The following is a 12,500-nucleotide window of genomic DNA, read 5'->3' on the forward strand; positions in this document are numbered from 1 at the left end:
TAAAAACGGGTGAAAGTGTTTCTTGGTTAGGAGATGACATTTTCTCCTGACAAACTGTATGGTATCGGTTCACCAGAAATCGATCGAGCCATAGGACGAATTCTTAAGTTGACACAATGATTGATGATTTTGCGGGTAGGTAAGTGTGGTCATATATATATATAGTACTGAATGCAGGTGAAAATCAATGAAGAGAATAATGAGAAAGAAACCTGCACGTTTGAGCTGGATCATCGCCTGAATTAACTTATGCTAGTGTTGTATCACCATACAGTACCTTTGTTTTGCTTGAATACAGACTGATAGAGGTTGTAGTGGGATGTGTGGGAGAGATGAGGCAATGGGCGTTGTCGTAGGTACAGCAGGTCGGTAATCGTTCATTGATATAAATCCATACTTATCCGTTGTTATTTCCCGAACACCTTTACATTGTGTATATTACTTTGAAAGAGTACAGTGCAGTCTCTGTTTAAGCCTCCCATGCACTTTGGATTTCAAGAACGCTTTTACTTCATGCAACTTGCAACGGTAGTTAAATCGACGTTGAAGCCATGTAACAAACATACATTTTCTGAACGTTTATTTTAACTCATCTTTCTTGGTGGACAGAACATCACTGAGTTCACTTCAGTCTTCACGTGGAACGATACTGTTAAATGTCTTGACTAGCATAATCTAATAATCTAGAGCGCCGGACATATATCTTAAATTATGGGTAACTGATCGGGGATATCTTTTTTCAGTATTAACCATCAGGCATTACAATGGCACTGACATTAGCAATCCTGAACCGCTTAAATGTAATCGTCCAGGCTTTTACAAGCAAACGATTAGACCAAGGCATACACACCAGTGCACACTTGAATAGTTTAAACACTGGTGTCTCTAGCATACTGTCCTGACATCTTTTATTTTGTTTAAACTTTGTGCAGTGAATTTGTTTCCATCGTTCGGCAGTCCATTGAATTAAGTTAAAACAAGTCGCGTAAGGCGAAAATACAATATCTAGTCAAGTAGCTGTCGAACTCACAGAATGAAAGTGAACGCAATGCCATTTTTCAGCAAGACCGTATACTCGTAGCATCGTCAGTCCACCGCTCATGGCAAAGGCAGTGAAATTGACAAGAAGAGCGGGGTAGTAGTTGCGCTAAGAATGATAGCACGCTTTTCTGTACCTCTCTTTGTTTTAACTTTCTGAGCGTGTTTTTAATCCAAACATATTATATGTATATGTTTTTGGAATCAGGAACCGACAAGGAATAAGATGAAAGTGTTTTTAAATTGATTTGGACAATTTAATTTTGATAATAATTTTTATATATTTAATTTTCAGAGCTTGTTTTTAATCCAAATATAACATATTTATATGTTTTTTGAAACAGCAAATGATGGAGAATAAGATAAACGTAAATTTGAATCGTTTTATAAATTTTTATTTTTTTTTACAATTTTCCGATTTTTAATGACCAAAGCCATTAATTAATTTTTAAGCCACCAAGCTGAAATGCAATACCGAACCCCGGGCTTTGTCAAAGATTACTTGACCAAAATTTGAACCAATTTGGTTGAAAAATGAGGGCGTGACAGTGCCGCCTCAACTTTCACGAAAAGCCGGATATGACGTCATCAAAGACATTTATCAAAAAAATGAAAAAAACGTTCGGGGATTTCATACCCAGGAACTCTCATGTCAAATTTCATAAAGATCGGTCCAGTAGTAGAATCGCTCTACACACACACACACACACACACACACGCACACACGCACCTCGTTTCGATTCCCCCTCGATGTTAACATATTTAGTCAAAACTTTACTAAATATAAAAACAAAGGATTTATGTACTAAATTTCGATTTGTAAACCAGACTGGATCTATTTGTCGTGCACAGTTTCATGTTTCATGTAGTTTTATAAGTACAGAAATCCTTTGTTGTTTTTTGTAACTTTTTTCATCTCACCACAGCCACTTCGTTGTTTAGATTTAGAGTCCATTGAATGGAAACCTACCCGACGACTGGGGGACGTTTCACTTCGTTCTTAATCATTATAATGTAGTTCTTCTAATGTTCGATTGAAAACTCCTGTATGTTGTACTTGTCTGTGAACAGTTGGACAGATCCATCTGCATTGGGAGGAGGAAGCTGTAACGACTCTGATAATCTACTATAGTGTATCATTCAATGATCAAGAAGTAAGCCTAGGTAAGCCGACTCTCAAACATGTAACAACGAATGGCAATGCAACATTGTTGCATCAGGAACAAAGAACAAGTGTCAATTTGTGAAGGCCAGGACCATGACACTTGTTTAAAGAGAACTGTAAGAGTCTGAGAAGCATACATCTTCAGATTCCTGCCGGTGTCTTGTCAGAATCTGCACTTTCCTTTACATTCGGTCTTCGATAAATAGGCTCCTAGTCTGGCTTTCTACCTCAACTTGAGATATCCTGGTATTTCACACACATTCATACTTGCAAGTCTGGAGCTAAATTAACAGGTTGTCTGTGAAGCCATTCCTATCACATCAACAGTAAAGCTCCTTAAACCTTTTCAGAGAAATCGGGAAAAACTTGGTTTAAGTCAATAATGTCAAACCTTTCACACGCCTACCATTCTTCCCGACTGAGACTGACAGTGATATTCACACTATTCCGTATATATCACGTTTGAATCAGATATTTGTGCATGTGCTTTTGTCTGAAAAGCAATTGATTTGTAATCTAAAGTAGTTTTAAGGGACTTTGACGACCCATGATTATTTGTTCAATGTACACACAGTGTAGATCTATAGCAAAATGATTGAAAATGTAAATAGATGAACACATAAAATATAAAGTGAAATAAATAGGTGAATAAATCAATGAATACACACACACACACACACACACACACACACACACACACACACACACACACACACACACACACACACACACACACACACACACACACATACAAACATAAACACACAACGGAATTAATATATGAATACATAAATTATGGTTCGTTGTTTTGAGTTTGCCAACACATGAAAATTGACAATAATGAAAAGGTTAATTCTTTCTCTTTTAACTAAACTTGTTATAACACGTTTACAAGCCGTTTTGTACATGAATGAGTTGTTTTTGTGTTTGTTTTTTCTGCAAATACAAATGACAATTTAATGGAACGTCTGTTTTTGAGTGGCAGTGATTAGTTAATGGGTTGGTTTGCTGGTTTTGTTGGTTTGTTGGTTTGATTGTTTATTTGTTTTTTTGTTTGTTTGCTTTTTAATTTTATTTTTGAGTTTGTATTTTTTTATTTAAAAAAGACTGTTTTGGTCTGTTGCCTTGTTTGTTATGCAAAAAAATAAAATGAATAGTCTGTTTACGGTATCCCGACCGACCCTATTTTTTCGCGCGACCCTAGACTTTTGTTTGGTATTTGGGAAAAAAAAAGTCTTTGTTTTTTGGCAAAATAACTTAAAAATATGTTTTTGGGGAAAAAAAATTTTAAAAAAAATCCCGACCTACCGACCCTATTTTTTGAGCCTATGTTACCGTAAACAGACTTTTTTGTGGCCTTAGTAATGTTTCGATTTGTTGATTGTTGCTGTTTTGTTACTTACTTGTTAAAAGCTACACGTACAGTTTCAGCTATACAACTACAGCCGGTCATAGCTCGATCAGTTAAGCTGTCACCATTCTTAACAATGCTACACACTCAAAATGACTAGTTGAATAACATTTGCATAACAGAGCAGTGTCTCCTGAATTATTGATTGGAAATTTAATGTCCTGAACGGTTGAACCCACTTTACACACACACACACACACACACACACATACACACACACACACACACACACACACACACACACACATACACACACACATACACACACACACACACACACACACATACACAACCACGCACATGCACGCACGCACACACACACACAAACACCCACGCATTCGGAGAGAGATAGAGAGAGCGAAGAAAAGAAAACAACAAGAAAATCACTCAATGTACTTACCTTTCAATATCCAGCACTCCCAAGTAGGCAGGACCCACTGCAACGATGTTCACTTTTTTTTGTAAACGTGTCAGCAAACACTTAAAAGCATTACCGCAAATCAACCAACAATGAATAACAAGTTAATCGTGGCCCATCAGGGAAAACAAATCAATGCATTTTCATTTTAAGTGCCACACTCTTCCAGTGGGCCACCACACTTAACTGTTCAACTTCAAATCCGCGTCAGTCAATACACTGTCTCTTGTCTCTCATGTTGCAATTACAAGTAAAACACCCGCCAATTGTCACACAAAAGTCAGCTGATGACATCAGCTGCTGGGTCACAGGCCTAGATTCCCGTACAGCTCATTTCGGATCAATTCCTCTTTCCCGAGAAAAACATTACGCAAACCTTTATCGGGTGAGGTATTTATAAATAGCTGAGATAGAGCCATGCTCCGCCCACAGCTCAAGCCTGGCTGTACGGCTGAAAATCAAGCAGGCCGAGCTTGGAGGTGTTCGGATAATTCTGCAGCAAGGAAGTTATAGTGCCTTGCATCGAATCAACCATAATTATCCTTGCGCTAGACTGTCCTTGACCCAATCTAGTGAACTACATAGTTACGCATTGTCATTCTTTGACAAATCCTAGCAAAATAAATAAATAATTAGATAAATAATTCAACAAAATAAAAGATAAGATAAAACGATAAAATAAAGTCATATAATAATAATACCATAACAAATAAAATAGCTTGAAAAAGAAAGGAAAAACAAGCAAAATAAAACATTTGTATTGTCGTTCTCTTTATCTCACAAACGCAACAGTTGTGAATAGTAGTTCCTGGAGAAAAAACAGAGTGAATAAACCGGCATTGCATAGTCGTTATATTTGAAATGCAAACGGTGCAAGCCCTTTCGTGTGTATACATGTACATGCACTTTGAAGCCAGAATGGAGTCATTCATGCTCAACTGACGCATACAAAAGGGAGCCGTCTTTGTGTCACTCTTTGTGCTCTGGTAGATATCTAGGCAGAGGGTAGGTAGGCCTAAAGAATGAATACTGAACGTTTTGTCTTTCTATGGTTTGAGGTCAGTCTCTCTCTCTCTCTCTTTCTCTCTCTCTCTCTCTCTCTTACTCTCTCTCTATCTCTCTCTCTCTCTCTCTCTCTCTCTCTTTCTCTCTATACAAAACTAGCTTTGCTTTTGTGGGACCTTCTCTGTGGAACTCTCTTCCTTCGAATGTACAAACGTGCAGTTCATTGAACGCATTCAAAACCTCCCTCAGGAAACACATACTGAGGTCTTCATAAGTTACGCTGCCGGTATTGTAGCTAGCTTTGTTAATTATAATTATTTTATTACTCTGAAATATTGACTGCTGCATGCCTACATAATGCTAAATCTACATGTCTTGGTAGGCTCACTGTGTGCTTGTTGAATGGCACTTAGTTGTGTGTATATTATTATTAGTATTATATGTGTTCCTCCTTGTGCGTCTGCGTGTGAGTGCGCAAATGTGATTGCGTAATTAATGTTCCATTCTGTAATTGCTTTATTGATGTTCCATTCATGTATTTTCTACTACTTTTCTCATTTATTATTACTGTATGCTTGATGTTTCTATGATTCTAGTCGGGCGCACGCGTGAATATGTGTTTGTGTGAATGTAAAGGGCACATTGTAAGATTAAGCCTATGGCCTAAAATGTCTACCCTTTATGTGAATAAAATGTTCTAAGTCTAAGTCTAAGTCTAAGTCTCTCTCTCTCTCACTGACTTTCTTTCTCTCTATCTATCTCTTTCTCTCTCTAGTCTCTCTCCCTCTCTCCCTCTGTGTGTGTGTGTGTGTGTGTGTGTGTGTGTGTGTGTGTGTGTGAACTTATGAGGTGTGTGTGTGAGTGTGTGTGTGTGTGTGTGTGTGTGTGTGTGTGTGTGTGTGTGTGTGTGTGTGTGTGTGAGTGTTTGCATGTATGTCATGTGTGTATACCAGGGGGCTGGCACTTGTTGCGCTAAGTCGCTTTTCCATCACGCGGCTTGCCACCACAACTTTAAATTAGCGTACGTACATGTCATAGGACTGAAATGACCCACTATATTGCCCGGTCTGTTTCCAAGAAAATAAAGCATTTATCGCGTCCTTGCGCTGCCCACACATAATTGTTCGCAAAAGGGAAAAATGGAAATGTACATTACATGTCACCAACCCTCTGAAGCCCCTGGGTTTTCCCTCTCTCGTGACGATATTTCCCTTCCTCAGCATAGGCCCTATGTTTCAAAATACAACAAGCACGTGTGTGGAGTTTACGTCCAGTATTACAAACTGGCGTAAATTGGCAAATTCAAAGTACCTGTGATTTTTTTTAAATGGTATCCTATAGCTTCTATCTATTTTCTGGACATAACGTATTCGTCACATTTCGTACCACAAGAGTAATAATTATGTGGGTCGTTTGATCTACGCTGGTGCAGCGGGAAAATGTATTGCATTTCAATGTTTGGAAAGTCCGAGGTGTATATATGGCTTAAGCTTAGACACAACTGAGACAGCGACATGCGTAAAGTAACTGACGGACTGTTCGAAAAATCTTAGGTGGATGGATTTAGGCTTAGACTATCGTATCAAGATGCGTAAAATAAAAGTTCAAACAATGTGTATTTAGTACATAGCTTAAACTTTAATTCAACTGCCGTTGTAAGTTCCGTAAATCCAAAGTGAATGGGAGGCGTAAGCTCAGACTCTACTCTTTCGTTGCAAGATGCACAAAGTAAGGGTGTTTGGGAAACAACATGGAGATGGGTGGCTTAGGTCCACATACTCATCACTTTGTCCATGAAAACATAACTGATACTTGCGTTTGTGGATATTGTGATGTCAGTGCACGTTTAATACAGATTTGGAAGTTGCATCCTTCCATTCCCATCAAACGTACTTTTTCCCCGGTTAGACATTGGATCAGACAATCCTCCAGAATGGTCACATACCAATTAAGTGAGCGTTTGAGTGTCAGTGTCACAGTGTGTGTGTGTGTGTGTGTGTGTGTGTGTGTGTGTGTGTGTGTGTGTGTGTGTGTGTGTGTGTGTGTGTGTGTGTGTGTGTACACTTGGTTACGCAGACTCTTGTCACTTTCTCTATTACTCTTTCCGACGCGGCTTGCTCCCACCAAGGTCACAGCTATGAATTAGTACGCAGATTTGTTTTTGGTACGTTTGGTTTTGATGGTTTACACAATGACCTTCTTAATCGTTCGTTCTGTTTCCTAATACACAACGGCACTCGTTACGTCCTCAGCCACCTACACAGTTTGTATCAAACGAGAGAACGGAAATTCACGTGACACATCACCTCCGGAAGTTCCTGGGTTTCCCAATCTTGTGACTGTAAAACAATCTAAAAAAAGGCCGTGGTAGCAGTTTTCATTTATGGTTCTTTACGTCAACTGCTAGAAACTCAAAGTTCATGTGATTCTTTGAGCGGCACTCTGTCTTTGACATAAGGTCACTTTTAGGGCTATTTTCTCCCAAAAGTGTAAGGTGTTTTCTGCCTATGCTGCACTGCTCTAGCAAAATGCATGCAATCACAATGTTCGAAAATCTGAGTCAATACAAATAGATGAAGATCGGACTCCTCTGCCGTAGCAAGATGCATTTAGCAAAAGTGTCCCAAACAAAATTAGTTTGGAGGCTTTGGTCCATAAACGTATCATCCGGTCTTTGAAGGTATACCCGTGTACGCTACACCAAGTATGTGTGTGTGTGTGTGTGTGTGTGTGTGTGTGTGTGCGTGTGTGTGTGTGTGTGAGTATGTGTGTGTGTGTGTGAATGTGTGTGTGTGGGTGTGTGGGGGTGCGTGTGTGAATGTGTGTCTGTGTGTATGTGAGTATGTGTATGTGTGGATTTTTATTTAATTTTTTTTCTCGTTCTTCTTCCTCTTCTTTTTCTTTTTTCCCTCTTTCTCTTTTTCTTCTCTCTTTCTTTCTTTATTTTATTTTGTTTCATTCTCTTTCTGCTTGTCCCGACGCTTGTTCCTTCTCCCAGTATGCTCCCACGCCGCCTCGTCCCAGCACTCACTGCAACATCCACCCCTGAACTTCGTTCCGCCGCCAGACTGTGTATGTGTGGTTATATGTATGTCTGCCTATCTGTATGTATGTTTGTGTCTGTGTCTGTGGCTGTGTCTGTGGCTGTGTCTGTCTCAGTGTGTTTATGTGCAACTGTGTGTTTCTTGCTTTGTCTATGGCGCTTATGCTTTTTTCTTCTTTTTTTTTTTGTTGCTCGTTTGTTTGTTAGTATGTTTTTTGTGTGCCGGGGGGGGGGGGGGGGGGGGCAGGGGAATAAAATGTTGGTGGTTTTGGTTTAACATACCAAAGTTTGCGTCCTACTATAGAATCCAGAATGAATGTAATGTAAATTCAAGGTCACACGTCATGTCCAGCTTGTGTGATCACAAATAAATTATTGTTCATGATATTTAAGTCTTCACTCAAACTCTCATTAAAACCAATATTTGGATTGGCCATTGGCTCTCGACACACACATAAACTGTCACTGTTGCTGGCTTGTGATCTGATTCACCGTTCTTAGATAGGGAGATAATTTTATTGTAGATACCCGATCATGACATACTGGGTTTGTTTCCGGGTCGTCCTGTTTGGGTATTGAGCTTGTCTTAAAGATGCCTTCCTCTTCGTGCAATGTAAAACCTTGCAAGTTACACCTTATGTGAGCTCAGATTGGTTTTGATTATTATAACTTGTACGTCTGTTTGTTGTTGTTGTTGTTTTTTTGCAAGGGGAAGATCAGCCATACACACATGCTTATCAGTTTACGTGGGAGTTGCAGCCAACGAACACAGAAAATAATTAACGCTGGTTCAGCGGCAACAAGATTTGCATCACAGTGTTCGAAAAACCCGATGTGGCTTAAGACTAGGCACCACTGAGGTAAGCGATATGCATAAAGCTAAGTTGTGGGTTTTTTTCTACAAAATTGCTATTAATTTGCCGAACATCCTTTCGCATAATAATTTGTTGTGCGAAATATCGACTTTGTATAATTATCTCCTTTTCTCCCTTCTTTGCTATTTGATTCGATATGGGCGAATAAATCAGACTCGATGTGGAAAAGATCGATTTTTTTTCTTGATAGTTGGTTGAAAAGAAGTGCATGTGGGATCCGAGAAAACCGCATTAAATAAAAATGCATTTTACTTGGACCTCTGCTTTGGGTCTTCGCTACAAGTGTAGGTGGCAATTATGATCTCTCTATTGGACGAAGGAAGGTACAGGTATGGGATCTAAAACGAATTGTTTAGCATAGGTGGCAGTTCTTGCAGTTCCACTTTCCGTACTTCTCCATTTAACTGTTTCTATTTGTGCAAGTGTGGTGGTGGTGGTGGTAGGGGATATGTCTGTGTTCTTGTTTTTGTTCGCTGTGGGAAATACAAGTAACTGTCCTGAAAAGTTCATCCATCCGAAGATTATCTTAAAACGTCTCTGTTTACGATAGCACATCCAAGATAAGTTTGAATAGTGCTTATGCACTGGGCATGTCAGTACAATCTGGCGCCAAGGCGAGTAAACATTCCTGCCTGCGATTTGTATAGAAAAAGACAGTGTGAGAGAGAGAGAGAGAGAGAGAGAGAGAGAGAGAGAGAGAGAGAGAGAGAGAGAGAGAGAGAAACACACACACACACACATACACACACGCACACACACACATACACACACACACTCACACACTCACACACACACACACACACACACACATACACACTCACACACACACACACACACACACACACGCACACATTCACACACAACACACACACACACACACACACACACTTACACACACACACACACACGCACGCACACACACACACACACACACACACATCCCTCCCCCCCAACCACCCCACACACAAACACCCCACCCCGAAACAAAAAAACAAAAACAACAACAAAAAGTTTAACCGAAGGATAGATGTATGCACCATTAACAATATTTACCTTACACTCAGCTGTGATGTTGACATATCGATCAAGTGTAGACTGACGTACGTGTTCAGACTTCCCTTGAACCAGCACCTGTCGCACGGTCGCATAGCAATTTTCCGAAAACAGGCAGCCACTGTGTGTTGCTTTGTTTGTTAGTGTGTTTGATTGTTGTTGTTTTTATATTTAGTCAAGTTTTGACTAAATATTTTAACATCGAGGGGGAATCGAAACGAGGGTCGTGGTGTATGTGCGTGCGTGTGTGCGTGCGTGTGTGTGTGTGTGTGTGTGTGTAGAGCGATTCAGACTAAACTACTGGACCGATCTTTATGAAATTTGACATGAGAGTTCCTGGGTATGAAATCCCCGAACGTTTTTTTCATTTTTTTGATAAATGTCTTTGATGACGTCATATCCGGCTTTTCGTGAAAGTTGAGGCGGCACTGTCACGCCCTCATTTTTCAACCAAATTGGTTCAAATTTTGGTCAAGTAATCTTCGACGAAGCCCGGGGTTCGGTATTGCATTTCAGCTTGGTGGCTTAAAAATTAATTAATGACTTTGGTCATTAAAAATCGGAAAATTGTAAAAAAAATTAAAAATTTATAAAACGATCCAAATTTACGTTTATCTTATTTTCCATCATTTGCTGATTCCAAAAACATATAAATATGTTATATTCGGATTAAAAACAAGCTCTGAAAATTAAATATATAAAAATTATTATCAAAATTAAATTGTCCAAATCAATTTAAAAACACTTTCATCTTATTCCTTGTTGGTTCCTGATTCCAAAAACATATAGATATGATATGTTTGGATTAAAAACACGCTCAGAAAGTTAAAACAAAGATAGGTACAGAAAAGCGTGCTATCCTTCTTAGCGCAACTACTACCCCGCTCTTCTTGTCAATTTCACTGCCTTTGCCATGAGCGGTGGCCTGACGATGCTACGAGTAAAATGGCATTGCGTTCAGTTTCATTCAGTGAGTTCACCAGCTACTTGACTAAATATTGTATTTTCGCCTTACGCGACTTGTTTAATTTGTTGTTTTCATTGGGTTTGTTAATTGATTCTTTCTTTGCATAACGTTTCTTTGTTTATTTCTCGTCTTTATTTCTTTCTTTGTTTCAGTTTCTTTCTTTGTTTTTACATTTAGTCAAGTTTTGATTTTGTTCTTCCTTTGTTTTTATTCTTCCTTTCTTTATTTGATCTTGTTCATAGTTTCACTTAAAAAAAACCAGGTAGACAGTGACCACCGACACTAGCATCTGCACCACTAACAACAACAACAACAACAACAACAAAAACAACAACAACAACAACTACATCTAAAACAACAACAACAACAACAACAACAACGGCGCACTTGTCCATGAGCTGTGACATAATTATCGATCTTGATTGTGACGTGTTGGGACTTTGTTTCTATCGACAGTTTTATGCGTAGCGTAGGGCCGTCGCACGAGTTGTGTTATCTTCTGGGTGTTTTGTTTGCTTTCGTTTGGTTACACAAAACCGCAGTTATTTCTGAATGCAGTGAACCAATGTTTGTTTGTCTGTTTGTTTGTTTGTTTTCTCAAACAAACAGGGATGGAAAACACCGACACCGCCTGCACTAAAACTATAACCCACACCACCATCACCCACCACCACCAACATCAACACCACCAACAACAACAACAACAACAACAAGACTTAATGATACACCACTACCACCTCCTGAACCACTACCACCAATAAAAACAACAATAACAACAACAACAACGGCAACAACAACAACAACAACGGCAACAACAACAACAACAACAACAAGACTAACTGCTAACACCACTATACCACCACCAACACCAACAACAACAACAACAACAATAGTGCACATAATGAGTTGACATATCGATCAAGGCTGGCTTGTGGGGACTTTCCGGGAACATCAGAGCAGTTTCGATCCACAGTTTTTACCAGTGCGTAACCGTCGCACCAAATTGCAGCAATTGGTGCATACGGTCACCAACTGTTTGGGTGTAACCCAGGCCGACCGAAGTAGCTAGTGTTTCATGATCGATGGGGCAGTTCTATTTCATTGAAAATAGGTCAGCGGTGTGTGTGTACTCGTGCGATTTGGAAATGCTTGCACTGATACTGTTGTCCGTCCCGGTGAGAAGAGAACTACTGATAACAACAGTGGGTTTTTTGAGTGTGACAAAGCTCGATCGCGGATTATCTGTCCACACACAAGCACGCACGCACGCACGCACGCACATACACACGCACCCACCCACACACACACACAAGCATACACACACAAGCACGCACGCACCCACCCACCCACACACACACACAAGCATACACACACAAGCACGTACGTACGTACGAATGCACGCACATATACACTGACACACTCACGCACACAAGCACGCACGCCTGCAAGCGCACACAAATACACACACACACTGACATACACATACACACACGAACGAACGCTCGCACGCAAACACACACACGCA

At 39.8% G+C, this 12,500-nt stretch overlaps 1 protein-coding gene across 1 annotated transcript in view; it reads right to left on the reverse strand.

Moving 5' to 3' along the window:
• LOC138947984 (uncharacterized) overlaps positions 1-4,343 on the reverse strand; it is a 17,539-nt gene extending 13,196 nt beyond the window's left edge. Inside the window, exon 1 of the mRNA XM_070319510.1 lies at positions 4,015-4,343. The gene's annotated coding sequence lies outside the window, so the exon portion shown is untranslated. The remainder of the gene's footprint in view (positions 1-4,014) is intronic.
• Positions 4,344-12,500: the final 8,157 nt, after the last annotated feature.

This window comes from Littorina saxatilis, linkage group LG15 (assembly GCF_037325665.1).
Source record: "Littorina saxatilis isolate snail1 linkage group LG15, US_GU_Lsax_2.0, whole genome shotgun sequence".
In the NCBI taxonomy this organism is placed as follows: Eukaryota; Metazoa; Mollusca; class Gastropoda; order Littorinimorpha; family Littorinidae; genus Littorina; species Littorina saxatilis.